Source organism: Balaenoptera borealis (assembly GCF_965194805.1).
Source record: "Balaenoptera borealis genome assembly, chromosome: 17".
Taxonomy (NCBI): domain Eukaryota; kingdom Metazoa; phylum Chordata; class Mammalia; order Artiodactyla; family Balaenopteridae; genus Balaenoptera; species Balaenoptera borealis.
The window spans coordinates 59383888-59403560 of NC_138876.1; the positions used below are offsets into that span (position 1 = coordinate 59383888).

Below are 19673 nucleotides of genomic sequence, written 5' to 3' on the forward strand. Positions count from 1 at the left end.
TTTCCAACATTGAACTTTTTTCCAGGCAGAGACAAGAGGAAAGGCACAGAGCAAAAGGTGAAAAGTTGAGCTTGCTCTTTTAAACAACGTTCCCTGAATTTCCCTTCCCTGAAGGCTACCCTATGCCTTCCAATTACATCTCATTGGACAGAATTGTCACTTGGCCACTTCCACAGCCTGGGAAATGTAATTTTTTAGCTGGAAACATTGCCATCTCAAATAAGCCAAACATCCTGGTAGTAAGAAAGAAGGGCAGACTGATTATAGAATTGGTAGCTGGCAGTGTCTGCTATTCTATTTCATTGATTATTTTAATTTTTCTATCATAATTTGTTGCTAAAAGTTATGAACTTTATCATCTTAAAAGAGTTATTAACTCAAGACTGGCATTTGCTAGATTTTTATAAATTATAAATGAGTTGGGTTCAACTGAGTAGAGTTTTACTCTATTGGTTTTCATTTTTTCTATGTGTATAAAAGTATCCAAATACTTTAATTGTTCCAATCCTTTTTAAAAATCATGTCAACTGCATTTGTACATAATTCTGATTATTGTCATGCATAGAATTTTCTTAATAAAAATAAAATGTGTCATAAATTCATAGTGCCTGGTGTTTTGATTTTGAGATTTGCAAATATTCTTGAAATCCCTGCTAATATGGGAAAATAGGAACCTGCTGAATCATTATGGCTACAATACAGCAAAGAAATTGTTTCTCTCCTCTCAACAGAGTGGGCATTTTTAGATGGAAAATATATTGTAGTTAAGATTTCATAAAAGATCATTTTTTAAAGAAATAAATTTCTTTATAATTTTTTTCTTCTCTCTTTACAACATACTGGGGGTATCCATGGGTCATTTTCAGCCGCAAGCTCCATTGTGGACCTTGGACCCCAGAAATTGGAAAGATGGAGAGTGGAACTGAGTTGTGATTGTTGTCACCACAAAATATACTGGGAAGGGATGAACACGAGGAAATAAAAATTTGCCTTGCGGGCTTCCCTGGTGGTGCAGTGGTTGAGAATCTGCCTGCCAATGCAGGGGACACGGGTTCGAGCCCTGGTCTGGGAAGATCCCACATGCCGCAGAGCAACTAGGCCCGTGAGCCACAATTACTGAGCCTGCGCGTCTGGAGCCTGTGCTCCGCAACAAGAGAGGCCGCGATAGTGAGAGGCCCGCGCACCACGATGAAGAGTGGCCCCCGCTCGCCGCAACTGGAGAAAGCCCTCGCACAGAAACGAAGACCCAACACAGCCATAAATAAATAGATAGATAGATAGATAAATAAATAAATAAAAATTTGCCTTGCTGTTAAAAAATTTAAAAAGAAGGAAAATTAGATGAGTCAGCCATTCTCATTGACTCAGTTGAAGTACTTTTTTTTTCATTTAAATTCCTGACGACTTCATCATGCATAGTTTATAGGAACATAGGTGCCTGTGTAAATGCAGTTACCCTCCACAGGATGCCATGGCCGTGTTTATTGAAAGCTTAACTTAGGAAGCTCTTTCATCTCCTGTTGTAGAGTTTGTGTTATTCTTTTCCTGAATAGGAACATCTGGGTTGCTAGTGATGTGTTGGTGACATGATTAGATCTTTATCACTTACTTAAGGGGAGTGAAAGTGTATGTGTGTGCCTGCACCTACACATGCTCCCATATGTGTAATTTTTGAGGAAAAGGAGAGGTAAAGAGAAAAAAAAAACCTGGCAGCATTTCTGGAAAAGGTGTTCAGAATTACCTGATTTCCTTGGATGCTCTCCCAGAAGCTTCTCATCAGATGAACTAGCACACAGCATACAGCAGATGTAAAATAACGCTTGAAATCTTTTCTCTGCATGAGGTTATTGCAATGGTTCAAATATTTGCTGTAATCTTAGCAATTAAAGTACATACTATCCACCTCTACTTCAGTCACACTTGTTCAATAAAAACAAGCCTCTTCTGTTCTTTAGTATATTTTGCTTCCATATTTAACAACTAAAGGAGACTTACTAAAATATGGGGTTTTTTTTATATAATAATAATCAGGAGTTTTATTTATTCATTTCTTGATAATAAATCTCAATCTTTGGGGATTACATTTTGGTCTTAGAATTTAACACCGTTTTTATAAAAGCAGCTCTTATTTTAAGACTCATGGCTCTCAGTGAGTCCAGTATATGCCCAGTACAAGAATCTCCACCATAACATCCAGGACAAGCTGATGGTGATCCAGCCTCTGAGCACATCTATTTATACAGAGTTTATGACTTTTCAAGACCAGCTCATTCCTTTTTAAAGTAACGTTCTGATTTGTACGTATTTTTTCTTAATGGTAACTTCAAATTGTCTTCCATAAAAAGCTTAATGGTTGGTTCTGGTTCTGTCCTATGGAGCTACCCAAAATGTTCTCTCTTTTATGCAGCACTGACTCAGATATTTGAATGCAACTATTATATCTTTCTAAATATTTTCTTCTCCAGACTGAAAATCCCCGTGGGTGTTTGAAGCAAGGGAGGAGTAGTGTGTAGCAGGGCATTTTTTCAAGTAAAGGCCAGTAGGCTTCAGGCAGACACAGAAGCCGGTCTCTTTAGAGTTGACTAGGTAATTGCATGTGACTCAGCACCTAGGCAGCTCACATGAGAAGGCGGTTTAAATGCAGATGCCACATTTATAGATATGTCTGTATACGTGAGTGAGTAGACACACATATATTTCCTTCTTCTGTCGGCTGAGATGGCCAAGAGGCAACAACACTCCTGCAGCAGCAAGCACACCCCGCACTCAGATCTTGGTTTTCAATACTGTTCTCTCCTAAAAGGAACAGAGGATTGGAAAAATGACGGATGCTAGGACTGAGGCAAGAAATATACAAGAGGAGCCTGGAGCCTCTCATCATGCAAGAAAGTAACCGAAGTAAAAAAGAAACAAACAAAAAACCACATTGCTAGGTACACACTGGAGAGCCCAGATTCAACAGAAAGCACTTCCAACCTCCAAAGCGGAAACAATTTACACAACAAAATAAAGCAGAGTCGGATGATAACCCAAAGTATAGGATAAATATCCATGAGCCGATATATATATAGAAACAATTTGATAAATAAATTACAGGGGAGAAATTAAACAAATCTCTTGGCAGAAGAATTCCAAAGAATTTATGTAAATACTCCTACCTCAAGGACATAGAGCATAATATACTCTTCCATTCCTTCCGTATAAACTGCTTAGAAGGCGACTTCCTTCTAAAGAGTACAGTATAGAAAGGAGGAAAAAAAGGTAATTGGTGGAGAAGGCTAACAAATACAGTTCAGCCAGGTTATCAAGGTCATCATCAACAGTGATAAGTCATGTTATGCGTATTGTACACTTGATATGATGTGAGGAAAATGGCATTTTATACTTCTGTGGTCTTCTTCCCCCAAACCAATAACCCCAGTATAATCATGCAAAAAACATCATACAAATCCCAAACGAGGACATTCTATAACGTACTTGACCTGTATGCCTCAAAACTGCAAGGTCACCAAGAACAAGGAAAGTCTGAGAAACTATCACAGCCAAGAGGAGCCTAAGGAGACGAGACTATATTTAGTGTTGGTGTCCTGGATAGGATCCAGAAAAGAGAAAGGACGTTGGACAAGCTAAGGAAATCTGAATAAGAATTATGGACTTCAGTAAATAATGATGGATCGATACTAGTTCATGAATTGTTTCAAAAGTATCATACTAATGTAAGTCGTTAGTAATAGGGGAAGCTGGATGAGGGGGGTTAGAGGAGCTCTGTACTATCTTTTCAATTTTTCTGTAAATCTCAAATTGTTCTAAAAGGTAAAGTTTACTTAAAAAAAAATATTAAAAGATTCCTAGGAGAAAACCTGGAAGATCTTAGGTATGGTGAAGCCTTTTTAGATACAACATCAAAGGCATAGTACATGAAAGAGATAATTGATAAGCTGGACCTCATTACAATTGAACACTTCTGCTCTGTGAAAGACAATGACAAGAGAATGAGAAGACTAGCCACAGACTGGGAGAAAATATTTGCAAAAGGCACATCTGATAAAGGACTTGTATCCAAAATATACAAAGAACCCTTAAAACTCAAGAGTAAGAAAACAAACAACCCGATTTAAAAATGGGCAAAAGAGGGCTTCCCTGGTGGCGCAGTGGTTGAGAATCTGCCTGCTAATGCAGGGGACATGGGTTCGAGCCCTGGTCTGGGAAGATCCCACATGCCGTGGAGCAACTGGGCCCGTGAGCCACAACTACTGAGCCTGCGCGTCTGGAGCCTGTGCTCCGCAACGGGAGAGGCCACGATAGTGAGAGGCCCGCGCACCGCGATGAAGAGTGCCCCTGCTTGCCACAACTAGAGAAAGCCCTCGCACAGAAACAAAGACCCAACACAGACAAAAATAAATTAATTAATTAAAAAAAAAAAAAGAACCTCTGCTTTTAAAAAAAAAAAAAAGGGGGCAAAAGACCTTAACTGACCCCTCACTAAAGAAGATATATAGATGGAAAATAAGCATATTAAAAGATATTCAACATCATATGTCATTGGGAAATTGCAAATTAAAACAACAATAAGATACCACTACAAATCTATTAGAATGGCCAAAATCTGGGACACTGGAGGCACCAAATGCTGGTGGGGTGTGGAGCAACAGGAGCTCTCATTCATTGCTGGGAATGCAAAATGATAAGCCACTTCAAAGACAGTTTAGCAGTTTCTTACAGAACTAAACATACTCTTACCGTATGATCCAGCAAACACACTCCTTGGTATTTACCCAAAGAAGTTAAAAACTTGTGTTCACCCAAAAACATGCACACAGATGTTTATAGCAGCTTTATTCATAATTTCCAGAACTTGGAAGCAACCAAGATGTCGTTCAGTAGGTGAATGGATAAATAAACTGGGATTCATCCAGACAATGGAATGTTATTCGGCACTAAAAAGAAATGAGCTCTCAAGCCATGACAAGACATGGAGGAACCTGAAATGCATGTTACTAAGTGAAAGAAGCCATTCTGAAAAGGCTACATACTGGGTGATTCTGACTATAGGACATTCTGGAAAAGGCAAAACTGTGGAGACAGTAAGAAGATCAGTGGTTTCCAAGAGTAAGGGAAGGATGAATAGGCAAAGCATGGAGGATTTTTAGAGCGAATCTGTACTGTATGATACTACAGGGGTGGATACGGGTCATCATGCAGTTGTGAAAACCCATGAGGAATGTACAACGCCAAGAGTGAACCCTAATATAAACTATAGACTTCGGGTGATAATGAAGTTCAGTGTAGGTTCATCGATTGTAACAAATGTCCATGTGGTAGGAGGTGGGGTGGAGGGTATATGGGAACTTTCTGTGCTTTCCACTTGGTTTTGCTGTGAGCCTAAAACCATTCTAAAAAATAAAGTTTATTAATTTTTCAAGTAAGCAATGTATTACATCCTCTCCTGGTAGGCAAGCTGAATCAAGGTCAAATCATCCCCGGCTTAACCAGGTTGCTAGAACATGGAATAAGGACAAGAAGAGACTTACGTTGTGTGATTTAAATTGTGAAATGACTTCAAACCCCAATAAAAAGAATGTGCTCATCTTTCTCTGATGGACAGGCCTTCTCTCCCTGGGCAGTGCAGGATGGGCAAGACGAGTGTCTGCTTCTGTGGCTCACTTTTGCTCCTGCCCCCTGGTACGCATCCACACCTCTGCAGGAGCACACATTATGTTCTACCTTGTACCTTCAGGTCTGCTTTCCAGGAGCCAAATGTATAGACTTTATGCATTTATGGCTTTGACCCATTATGCTTTGATTGTGTAGTTTAACTTTCAAAATGTGATGTTTCTTTTGGTTCCAAATATTTCCAAGTGCTTCCTCAAAAGCACTGCTGACAACTCCAACCCCTTCAAATATTCTCGATGAAATATATTTTTCAGTTTCTCTCTTACCCTGTTCCTCCTCCTTTGTTTACGCTCCTATTACTAAATACCTTTCCTACTATTTTATTTTAATGTTCCTTTTAAAACCTAATGCCCAGCATTGCCAAAGGACTCTACATGTCATCTGATTACTTCAGAGTACAGTGGACTCTTGTATTCATCTGCACATTGTAATTGCGTTAATGCAGCCAAAAATTATGTTAAGTACTTTAGCAGCCCCATCTCACTAGCTCTTTTTGAGACTGTAGTTAAAAACATCCCTGAGGCCTTTATCCTGTGAACTGGTGCATCACACAGCTGCTCATAAAGTCTCTCCTCCAACTTGTGCTTTTATAATCAAATCTCTTTAAATGTAAATGCAGACAATTACATTTGTCCTAGTTAAATTTCATCTTATTATTTTGAGCCGGGAGTTTCAGCCTGTTGAGATCTTATTGAATCTTGGTTCGGTCATGGATTTCTGTTATGTTTACTTGCTTCTGTCTACAACCCATACAGAAGAAGTTTGCAAATAAATCTATGCAGCTGGACTAACTCAAAGCCAGAGGAACAGAGAGGAGACAGCAGTGATGATTGCCCAGGAAGGGAGAAGGCAACCTGCCTTCTCTAACAAAGTAGCAATTCTCTAATATTTTTAGTGGCAGGTTACAATTCAACATTGTGAAATATATTGAAAGTCGTTTGTTGCTAATTGCATTTAACAAATTGAAATTTATAAAGGACTTGAAAATTAGAGTGAATTTGGGACCATCTCTGTCATCCCTCCCACGCCCTTGCATTCTCCAAGACATTCTTCAGTGGGAGAGAAAGGTGGAATGAAACCATTGGAAACCAAGCTTTCTCATGTAGGCTCCAGCCTGTACTCTGGGTTTGCCCATCACTGCTCCAGCACAATGGCCCTCAGTCTATTTTTAAGTCCATGGCACGCCTGGAGGATCGTGTTCGCATGAGTGGCAGCCTTTCGCCGTGTGATTGCACATCACGGCTGCTGCTTTAGCACAGGCTGCCAGCATGCTGGGGATGATCCTGGTGCATCAGATGTTCACCACTCCTCTCTCTCCTGCTGCTTCGTGACATGCCACTGGCTAGAAAAATCTCAGCTCTAACATTTAAAGCAGCAATTTGCCAACTACAGCATGTTAAAGCTGGGATTGGCAAACTATGGCCCGTGGACCAAATCTGGCTCACCACCTGTTTTCGTAGATTGTTAAATGGTTGAGGGGGAAAAAAATTAAAGAATAATATTTCATGACACATGAAAATTATATGAAATTCAAATTTCAGTGTGCATAATAAAATTCTATTGGAATGCAGCCCCTCTCATTTGTTGTATTTTGTCAGTGGCTGCTTTTGTACCACAATAGCAGATTCAGGTACTTGCAACAGAGACTTTATGGCCCATAAATCCTAAAATATTTACTATCTGGCCCTTCATAGAAAAAGTTTGCTGACTTCTATGTTAAATGATCACTTGCGTCAGACTCACCTGGGATGCTTTTGAAACTGTATTCCTGAGCCCACCCCTGACCAAAGGGATCAGAATCTGGAGATGTGGGGTCCAAGAATGTGCCTTTAAAGCAAGCTCATGTATTGCACACCTAGACAAACACTAAGGCAAAACTAATGATAATGAACTAGGATATGGGGAAGGAAGAGATTCTGCCCTGCTTTTGCTGCCCAACTTACTGTCTTATCCTATGGGCCATATTTTTTCTACAAACTGTGTAAATCATATTGATCAGTTTTTAAGCACTTCTCAAAATCAGCTCTCTTCCAGACTTTTCTGTCTTATAGTAATAATGCTTTTATTCATTTCCTAGGACCGCCATACAAATTACCACAAATCAGATGACTTAAAACTACAGAAATATATTCTCTCACAGTTCTAGAGGCCAGAGTTCCAATATCCAGCAGAGCTGTGTTCCCTCTGGGGGACCTCAGGGGAGAATCCATCCTTTGCCTCTTACAGAGTCTGGTGGCTGTTGGCATTCCTTGACTTGTGGCCTCATCACTCCAATCTCTGCCTTCATGGCCACCTTGCCTCCTCTTCTTCTCTACACCTTTTCTCTCTGTCTCAAATCTTCCGCTGCCTTCCTCTTATAAGGGCACTTATTGTTGGGTACAGGGCCCACACAGATAATCCAAGATGATCTCATCTCAAGATCCTCAACTTAATTGCATCTACAAAGACATTTTTTTCCAAATAAGGTCAGGGATTAGGACATGGATGTATTTTGTGGGGACGCCACCATTCAACCCAGTACAGGTGCCATTGTCCTCCCCTCCCCCTGACAACCATTCAGTTTCCAAGTCTTGAAGATTCCATCCCACCCTCTCCAGTACCATTATGATTCCATTCTGTCAACAGGAATTCCTGACTTAAAAGTGTATCATGGTGTCCTACTGTTTGCAAAATTCCAGATACATTTCTGAGCCTGGAATTAGGAGCTTTCTGCAGTCATGTTGCCAGCGGTATTTTCCATTTCCTTCTCCCTCTTCTTCCCTACGTGTCCCTTAACTTCCAGCCACGCTGTGCTATTTGCTGTCACCCTCCCTGCTCCTGCCCTCTTCCTGAACTCACCCACACTGTTCCTTCCTCCTAGAAGACTGGGAGACTGGCTCTTCCTCCATCATCATCACCACCCTTGCATCACCTAAGACCTAAGCATCTTTTAAAGTCCATTTGAGGTCCTGATTCCCCATGGGAGCTTCACTGCTCCTTCGCACTGGATGTGAATCTCAGAGCCTTCTGCACCCTTTATAGTACTTACCTTATCCCGCCTTATGTCATAATGTCTGTACTTGCATTGTCATGGCTTTAGATGTAAACTTGCTCTAGATTAAACTCCTTAGGTCAGGGACTGTGAGAGACAGTATTACTCAGTGGTTAAGAACTAGGGCTCTGAGTCAGACTGCCTGATAGACCTCCAGTCATTTACGGCCATGTATCCTTGGGCAGGTTATTTAAGGTCTCCTTGCTATAGTTTTTTCATCATAAATGGGGATAATAATAATAACTCCTTCCTGGGATTATTGTAAGGATTAAATGAGAAAATGCATTGTAGAGTACCTGGAATACAGTAAGCATGCAAAATTTAGCTGTCATTATTGTCTTATCTCTATTTCCTGATGCTAGTACAAGGACTTCTCTAAGTAGGTACGGAATAAATGCTTATAGAGTTTAACTGATCAAATTCAAACCTGAGACCAGAAACAGTGTCCTGAGTTCTTCTGTTTGAACCCCATCTCTAGGTATGACATGTCTTTAGCAAGAACCAACATAAATAAACCAACTTTCTGTCTTTTGCTGGATATGAGTATTCTTGAAATTCTGTTACGATGTTCTTTTTTTTTTTTTAATTTTTATTTATTTATTCATTTATGGCTATGTTGGGTCTTCGTTTCTGCACGAGGGCTTTCTCTAGTTGCGGCAAGCGGGGGCCACTCTTCATCGCGATGCGCGGGCCTCTCACTATCGCGGCCTCTCTTGTTGCGGAGCACAGGCTCCAGACGTGCAGGCTCAGTAACTGTGGCTCACGGGCCCAGCTGCTCCGCGGCATGTGGGATCTTCCCAGACCAGGGCTCGAACCCGTGTCCCCTGCATTGGCCGGCGAATTCTCAACCACTGCGCCACCAGGGAAGCCCACGATGTTCTTTTGGATGCTGTTTCTTTTCATCAAATGGATAGTTATTTGGTGGTTAAATATGGTGGTTATTTGATGGTTTTCATTTTTTAGTGATTTCTATCATACCACCTAGTTTGTAGCCAAACAACAAATAGCCTGAAGTAACCAAAGGGTAGAGACTTTCATTTCTATGAAGTTCTTTGATGGGAGCAAGTGCCTGGGAAAAGGAAAGGAACTGTGGGCCTGTGATACCTGCCAATTACTAGTAATTTATAGATTTCTTTTCAGCCTTGTAGTGATACTCATAAGGAAGAGTGCCCTTGTAGCAAATCCCACTAAATATGGCCCTAGAATACTGCACTTGCTTCATGATTCATGATCTAACAAGCTCTTCTGTAGGACAGGGGTTCCAGGTAGAGGACACTCCTGGTGGCTACAGCAGGTGCCCAGCTCTGGCAAACCCTGAAGCCGGATGAGTTTAGAAGGTGGCTGGTCTTTAAGACTTTTAGTCCAGTTGATGAACATGGTTATAAAGAGGATTTAAAATGTGTTTTTCAAAACATCAGTGCTGGGTGTCATGGTCGGAAGTAGTAAAGGAATGTGGGCAGAGCTGTGGCTTAGAACCAAATTTTGAACACATTTTGGAGGAGTTGCTATAATTATAGAACTTGGCAATACAGTTGGATTGCCAAGATCAATCTGCTCCAATACAGAGACTGCAGTTTATAAAGAAGGGACCTGATTAAGCTGATACTGGGTTCTGGTGTTGGGCTTTCTGGTTTCACAGGATTTTACTCTTTGAAAGTTCTCTGGAATTTTACTGAGCAATCCTATTGCAGGCCCTTTTAGATATTATTAAGCTTCTTTCAGACATACATAAATTCCCCAACAAATGGATTGTCCTTATTTATGAATCATTTATTATGGAATTCAATGTATGTTTTTCCCATGGAAGAAAGTTATTAAGTTCACTTCAAAGGATAATAAAAAAAAACAAAACCATGTTTAACCCATAATGTAGCCAAACTGTAATACATTGGCAATAAAATGTGTCCTTAAAAACATACTATTTGTCAGTCTTTCCCCACCCTACCTATCCACAGGGAGTATCCTGCCACTTGGCAGGAATCTCACCCCTCAGAAACCAGGGAAGAATAGCCAAGTAGATAATTTTCAGCTTTCTCTCCAACTCTCTCCTTGTACTGGGATTTGGAAAGTCTGTTGGTTGAAAACTAAAGCTGTCTAGATTTTAGGGACAATGTCCCTAAAATAGTAGCTTTGTTTGCACAGTTTGTGCCCAGGTCTGGTATGTGGGGTTTCTCATTCAACCTGGAAACTCTGTGCCTAAAGAATAATTATTATAATGATTTTAGAAATAATAACTAATACACATATAGCACTTAACTCTACACCAAGCGTGCTTCCAAACACTTTACATATGTTGATTCATTTAGTCTCTACAACTCTTTGAGATTTGTTATCACCATTTTCTGGATATGGGAAACCAAAGCACTAGAGAAGTTAAGAAAGATGCTAAGATCAAGCAGCTAACAAAACAAGATCCAGGATTCCAACCCAGGCCATCCATCCCCACTGTCCAAGCTCTAGACACTGTCTGACCATCACTCATTCCTCCCTGGCAACCTTAGATGCATTTTTCTAGTTACTGCTGTACTCTGCATATAACACTCTGACCTCAGGAAGTGAGCTGTACACATGTTCCGTCCCCAGGGATGCCCACTGCCCTCCACTGCATTACCTGGAGCTGCCACTGGCCTTTGCATTGCCCTGCCCCTTGTTTGTACTTGACTGGTGATGTTGACCCTTCCCCAGAGCTGCTGCTTTTGCCGTGGACTTCCCAAAAGTCCAGCTTCTCCTATTTGTCCCTCGTCCATGTCCATTTTCCTCCCCTCCAGGCCTGTGTCATGCAGGTGATGATGTGGTGTCCCCTAGCCCTTCTGATAACCAAAGCTGGACCAGTTTAATACCACTTATTCAAAGAAAGCAAAACAGCACAAAGAGCTAATAAGATGAACTTTCCTACCTTTTTTTTTGGCTGCACCATGCAGCATGCAGGATCTTAGTTCCCCGACCAGGGATCAAACCCATGTCCCCTGCATTGGGAGCACAAAGTCTTAACCACTGGACCACCAGGGAAATCCTGAACTTTCCTACTCTTGATGCTGATAAGGAAAGAAAAACGAGTTTAACCAGAGGAATATGTAGGGTGAGAATGTAGGGAGGGATTTGTGAGAGTCAACAGGAAACTTAGTTTTTTTCAATGACATAAAGCTCCAAAGAACTGAAGCTTTATTAAATCTCATTTCACTTCATTTCTTATAGTGCAGTCTTCTCAGTACTTGTCTTAGTGAGGTGAGGAGTGATTTTCGTGAGATACGTGTCAGCCTGTGGAAGCAGAACCTGTGTGAAGGCCCTCATGCCCTGAGTAACAGCCTCTTGTGATGACTTTGATGCTTTGTGTTTGTTGGAAGGGAAAACATGGCTTGTACATGATCTTTTTAAGGGAGAAAAAATGGTGATGTAAGGAAGAGAGGTGATGTGGCTTGTGTGGGATTCTGGGGCAGCAGTGCTGATGGGAGAGGTATGGCTGGGGTGGAGCAGGGATGGGGGTAGAGATGGCCATGTGCCAGGCAGCTGCTAACACTTGTTTTGTCAGCAACTTGACTTACACCCTGGGCATTGTCTATAAGTACATACATCTGATTATAAACACAAAGTAATACAAAATCCTTTCTATTTTCTCAGTGCATGCATTACTTTTATTTTAAAAATTCTTTGAAAAAAAATATTGTGCTGGATTGCGGCTAAAATAGACATATGAAGTGTATCCAAAATTAAACGTTTAAACAAAAAAAATACAAGAATTTATTCCATCAAAGGAGAGTTATAAATTAAAATACTGGTATGGTTATTAAGTAATTGTAATTCCTGGCTTTCAGAAAGGCTGCTTTTGTTCAAAATGTTTTTGGAATTCTTTTAGAAGCATCTTTTCTCAGTGTCTTTAAGAGAGAAGAACGATCACTAACATATTCATATTTAATATTGTTTTAGAAAATTTTGGTCACATAAGATAATATGTATATGAGAAAGAGATAAAATTATTATTATTGTAAACAGATATTTTTATTGCATACCTAGAAAAATTTAAATAATGAGAAATTAATAGAAGTAATTCTAGAGTTTAGTGAAGTGCCTGCAAATAAGACCAATAAAAAGAAGAAAGCAGTCGCCCTCTAGTTAGGGGGTGACTCCAGTTTATAACTAGTAAGAAAATATAACTTTAAAAAATTCTCAGTTGCAAAATAAGGTAACTAATGTTACAAAATAATACTACTAAGTATGTGATCTATATGAAGAATTTTTAAAATTTTTGAGTTACAAAAGAAGATGTAGAAGAAGAAGAAGAAGACTTTTAAATTATATAAAAATATCCATTCTTTATAAATTTGTTGTAAGAGTCAGTGCAGTTTTCTCTGGACTACTTCAAAATTTTATTTATATAATTACAATAGGATCAAAATTCCAATAGGATTTTGAAGGTAGAATTGCACATGAAGAGAGGAAGAGATGAGACTGGAGCTTAGAATAATTCCAAAATTTATTAAAAATAATACTCAAGTGAGGAAATTGTCAGAGAAATCCAAAGTTTAAAATATTCTGTGAAACAACTGGCCTGGACCTTTAAAAAATGTCATGTCATGAAAGTTAAAGAGAGAGAGATAGAGAGATGGAGAGAAAGAGTGAGAGAAAGAAGAAGGTAGAAGAGGAGAGGAGAAGGGAGGGAGGGAAGGAAGGAAGGGAGGGGGAAGTGAGTGAGGCAAAGAGAAAGAGAAGAAAGATGGTCAGAGGACCTGTATTAAAAGAGATTAAAGAGACATGACATCAATTAAATGTAATGGATGATTCTTGGTTGGATTTTTTTTAAGCTATAAAGTTAACTGTGGATGAATTGAGGAAATTTAAATATTGACTGTGTCGTGGATAATAATATTGAATATAATAATGTATTATGGTTACAAAGGAGAATGGCTTTGTTCTTAAGAGATGTATACTGAAATATTTAGAGATGAGGTGTCAGGATGTCTCCAGGTTACTTTCAAAGAGTTCAGAAAAATAAAAAGTGTGTTTACATGTACTGTTGTATACAAATATGTAGAGAGAAAATAAAATGTGACAAAATGTTAGTAATTGTTGAATCCAGGTGAAGGGTATACAGGTGTTCATTGTAGCCTTCTTTCAGCTTCTCTGTAGATTTGAAATTGTTCAAAATAAAATGTTGGGGAGGGTGGAGAATAACACACATGAGAGAGGATATTAGGGAAAATTCTTAAAAATTAGTGATGAGGGCTACTAACCCTGTCAGATTCTATATTCATTGAACAAGTAGTCATTGACTGCATGCTATGTTCTGTATTCCTGCAGTAGTTAAAACAGTAATGGCTCAAGGTTAAATAGGGATCAGTGGGCTGAAATAGACAGGCAGAGGACTTGGCAGAACTAAGAATTTCTCACATGATAAATCAAGAATGAAGGGCAGGATTATTCATAAAATCATAGTGAGATAAATTCTTAGCAATTTTCAAAAAAAAAACCTCAACTTTGCCCTTCCACTCAAAACAAACACTTAACTAGATTATATTGGATAGAAAGTTTAAAACATACATAAATATAAAAAGAAAAAGAAAAGCAGAATTATAGTGAATGACATTCTAAGCCTAGAATAAACTGAACAAATCACAAAGAAAAGAATCAGAAATTTTAACTTTATAGAAATGAAAGCCTTATTACATTAAAAAATATTAAAGACTGATTTGGAAAACAATTTGCAGGTTAATATTTTAAGTATTATAAAGAATTCATTCAAATCGATTTAATATAATCCCCAAATCCGAGGAGATGAATGGCAAAAGTCAACCACAGATATTTCACAAAAGAAATAAAACTAGTAAACAACTGCTAACTCAAGCATTGCAAATTAAACAATTAATATTTCAACTCTAAAGTCACTTTCTTTTTTTCAATAACCGTGACTTGCTGGAAAGGATGCAGACAAGCTCCTCTTCTCTTAACATTGTTGGTGGTGTTACAAAGCCATTCAAGTCTATTGGGAAGTAATTTAGCAGTTCTTATTATGAGTCATAAGAATCATCATACCGTCAGTTCAGTAATACTATTTCATGGACTCTAGCTTAAGAAAATAATCCAAAATAGTGGGTAGGGTGAAAACTATGTACAAAAACTTGCCACTCACATTATTATTTATAAAAGTGAAATGTTGCAAGTGAGTTAAATGTTTAGCAATAATGGACTATTTAATGAATTATGATACACTGCCCAAAGGAATATTGTACAGCTATTAAAAATAATGATTATAGAGATTGCATGAAAAAATTATTTTGAAATGTGAAGTTTTAATATGTTGAAAAATTACATGTATAATACAAATGGTATTTTTAAAGCCAACTTTATGAACTGCTCTTTATCATTAAGATAAATATTCATTCAGCTTACCAAAGTTTTTACCCTAAAGGTATATCTTTTTTCCCCAATCAAGGAAGAAAAATAATTCAATGAAATCTCCCATGTAAGGCATTTATCTATATATTAGAGCAAATTTTTATCACTTGCCATTTCATGCTAGAATTGTCCAGAAAGATAAGTATTCAAACAACTGTATTTTATTGTTGCTTTTGCTGTATAATTTTCTTATTTATCCACCCTATCATTTTTACCACACTCTGAGTAAATCAACAAGCAGACTGAGGGAAGATATTCCCAGAGAATGATATATTTGGAATATTCCACTAAATAAGGGTTACTATTCTAAAATTTTTGCCTACCATAGATTTGGCCCCATCTGTGTACAGACTACACAGGTCTACCTATACAGCTGAGTATAGTCTGTACCAAGCTACTATGTAAACTGAAAAATAACTTGTTGAAAACAACTTTATGATTTATTTTGCCTACAAGCTCTTTTCGTGGCTTCTCAGGTGCCACTACTATACATTTAGAAAGGCAGACTGATAGGACACCCGAATCATTAGCATCCATGCTTTTATCTAACTGTAGGTAGAGAAGTTGATATTCTAATTTAAAAACTATTCTATGTCATGTAAATAGAGAATGAAGCAAAGATCACAAAACCCAAAATCTTCTCTACAGATATTATCAGTAAATTCTTTGCAGTTAATCTAAGAAAAATCATGTTTTTATAAGCAAAATATTTGATGCTTCATAATTATGGCAAGAATATCAACTGATTTGTTGGGATCCAGTGGTGGGTTTTTTGTTTTTATTTTTTGGGGGGTTTTTGTTTTGTTTTGTTTTTTGTTTTTTATCCCTAAGGTGACAAAGTAGTTAAAAAAAAAAATAAAGCTGAGTGGGAGACCAGCTTTCCAGAAGATGGGGTAAATATACTTTTCCGTATTCCTTCTCCTAAGAACAACTAAAATTTCTGGACATTTTATATAAAACTAACATAAAGGTGAAAAATGGAGAGAAGGAAGACTGGTTAGAGACCTCAGGACCAGAGGAATAATAGGGGTGAGTTCCCTGGGTTTTCTTTTTGCTTCATATACCCCAGACTTGTTGCTGAAGAAGCTGGCAAACAGGAGATGCCAATGGCACAGACAAAAAAAGCTCTAACAAACAACAAAACAGCCTGCTCTCTCTTAGCCCAAAGACAGGAAAGGGACAACCTAGGAAGACAGAAAACTTTTAGACAATAACCATTCTACTTCAGCCGAACACAACAGAAAAAACTGTGGGCCCAGCCCCACCCACACCAACACAAGGACAGTGGGGAGCCTAGACCTCCACCCTCGTGAAGCTATGAGGGCCCCACCGGGGTGTTCCAGAGAAGACCAAGTAGGGGGCCTAGATTTTCATCTCATTGGGCAGTAATAACCCCCCTCAGTGGAGCCCAAGTGGAGAACTGGAACTCCCACCCCCAACCAGCAGGAGCCCCCAACCTCAGATGTCAACAGACCATTTGGGGGACCTTGACTTCTGCCTCCACTTTGCAGTAGCCAGACAGGACCTCCCCACTTGCCTCGACAGAGGCATGTCAAGGAAAGCCAGTTAAAACAGGGTTAAATGACATCCAGAGTTTCATCACACAATACAAAAATGTCCAGGTTTCAATTGATAGTCACGCATACTACAAAAAAAACAAGATCTCAAACTGAATGAAAAAGGCAATCAGTAGAGGCTAACACCAAGACAACAGAGATGTTAGGATTATCTGACAAAGATTTAAAAGTAGTCATGATAAAAATGATTCAATGAAAAATTATGAACATGCTTGAAACAAAAGAAAAATAGAAAGCCTCAGCAAAGACATAGAAGATATAAAAAAGAACCAAGTGGAAATTTCAGAACTGAAAAATACAATAAACTAAATAGAAAGCTCAGTGTATGGACAAAAGAGCAGACTGGAGGGGTCAGAGGAAAGAATTAGTGAACTGGGAGATAGAACAATAGAAATTACTGAGCCTGAACAACAGAGAGGAAATAGGCTAAAAAGAAATGAACAGAGCCTCAGAGACCTATGGGACTATAGGAAAAGATCTAGCATTTGTGTCATCAGATCACTGGAAGGAGAGAAGAGAGAGGGGCTGAATAATGGCTAAAAACCATTATTGGCAAGAGACTTAACCCTACAGCTTTAAGATACTCACCGAACCTCAAATAGAATAAATCTAAAAAAACCCATGCCAAATGTATTAGTTAAGGTTCTCTCTCCCTCCCTCCCTCCCTCCTTCTCTCTCTCTCTCTCTCTCTCTCTCACACACACACACACACACACACACACATCCTATTGGTTCTGTCTACCTTGCAGATTTTGGACTTGACAATGTCCACGATAATGTAAGCCAATTCCTTAAAATAAATCTCTCTCTTTCTCAGAGATACAGAACTAATAGAATGTGTGTGCATTTATATATATGTATATATTTTACATATATGTGTGTTATATATACAAGTATATATAACACAAATATATATGCATGTATATATATGTGTGTATTATATATATAATACATATATACACATACAAATATATATGTATATATATAATACACACACATATAGAGAATACATACACACATGCACCCGTACACACACATCCTGTTGGTTCTGTCTCTCGGAGAGATTTATTTTAAGGAATTAGCTCACATGACTGTGGAGGCTGACAGGTCCAAAATTGGCACAGTAGGCCAGTAGGTTGTAGACCTAGGGAAGAGTTGATGTTGTAGTTCAAGTCTGAAGGCAGTCTGCTGGAAGAATTTCCTCTGCCTTAGGGGAGGTCAGTCCTTTTTCTATTAAGGCCTTCAACTGATTGGATAAAGTCTACCCGTCCAATCAGGATTATGGAAGATTATGGAGGCTAATGTGCTTTACTCAAAGTCTACTGATTTAAATGTTAATCTCATCTAGAAAAATATCTTCACAGAAACATCTAGAATAATATTTGACCAACTATCTGGGTAATGTGGCCTAGCCAAGTTGACAGATACAATTAACTGTCACATCAAGATATACCATAATTACACATCTGAAAGTTTTCTTTGTCTGAGACAAATCTTGAAAGCAGCCAGAGAAAAATGATTCCTTACCTATAGGGGAAAAACAACCTGAGTGACAGTAGGTTTCTCAGCAGAAACCATTAAGAAAAAAATGACAATATTTTTCATCTCTTGAAAGAAAAGAGCTATCAACCCAGCATTTATACTTAGCAAAAATATCCTTCAGTAATGAACTGAAAATCAAGGCATTCTTAAGTGGAAGAAAACTAAGAGAATATGCTGCGAGCAGATCTACCCTAAAATCATTGCTAAAAGAAGTTCTCTAAACAATAAATGAAGGAATCTTGAAACATCAGGAAAGAAGAAAGAACATGGTAAGCAAAAATACGTGTAAATACAATAGGCTTTTCTGCTCTTGAAGTTAATATTACCCAGATACCAAAACCAGACAAAGACAGTACAGAAAAAGAAAACTACCAAGCAATATCTCTCAGGAATATAAAATTGAAAATCCTTAGCACAATATTAGCAAATAGAATTCAGCAGTATATAGAACAAGTTTTACATTATGGCTAAATGGCATTTATTTTAGGGATGCAAGGATGATTCAATGTTTGAAAGTCACTCACTGCAATCTACCACATTGACAGTCTAAAGAAGAAAAATCATATGATCATATCAATGCAGAAAAAGCATTTGACAAAATTCAGCACTCATTCATGAAAAAACTCTAAGAAAAATAGGAATAGAGGCACCTTCCCAAACCTGATAAATAGCAACTAATATTATATTTAATGGTGAGAAACTGCTTTCCCTATAAAATTGGAAACAAGACAAGGATGTCTGTTCTCAACACTCTTATTCCACATAAGAGTGGAAGAGTTCTAGCCAATGCAGTACAGCAAGAAAATGAACTAAAGACATACATGTTGGAAAGGAAAAGAACTGGCCTTATTTGCAGATGACATAATTGCCTATGTAGTACATTCCAAGGAATCTACACACACACACACACACACACAAAAACCCTCCTAGAACTAACAAGTGAGTTAAGTGCGGTCACAGGATACAAGATAAACATACAATTGTATTTCTGTATGCTAGCAATGGACACTGAAATTAAAAATACAGTATCACTTACAATTGCTCAAAGCAGAAAATGTATACTTAAGTGTAAATCTAACAAAACATGCATAGGACTTACGTGCTAAAAACTACAAAACTAATGAAAGAAATCAAAGAATATCTGAATAAATGAAGAGATCAATTCTCCCAAATTGAGATGCAGGTTTAACATAATTACTATCAAAATCCCAACAAGGTATTTTGTAGTTGTACATAATAGTATTCTAAAATTAAATGGAAAGGCAAAGGAACTAGAATAGCTAAAACAATTTTGAAAAAAAAAAGGATCAAGTAGAAGAATAAATTTCAAGTCATATAGTAATCCATACTGTGTCTGCTTGCAGAGAGATGGTCACATAGATCAATAGAGCAGAAGAGAGAACCTAGAAATAGACATACAAAAAATTCCTGATTTTTGGTAAAGGTGTAAAAGCAATTCA

At 38.2% G+C, this 19673-nt stretch overlaps 1 protein-coding gene across 3 annotated transcripts in view; it reads left to right on the forward strand.

The window, feature by feature from the left end:
- ZNF704 (zinc finger protein 704) overlaps positions 1-19673 on the forward strand; it is a 218841-nt gene that overhangs the window by 80941 nt on the left and 118227 nt on the right. The gene's annotated exons all lie outside the window — the stretch shown is intronic.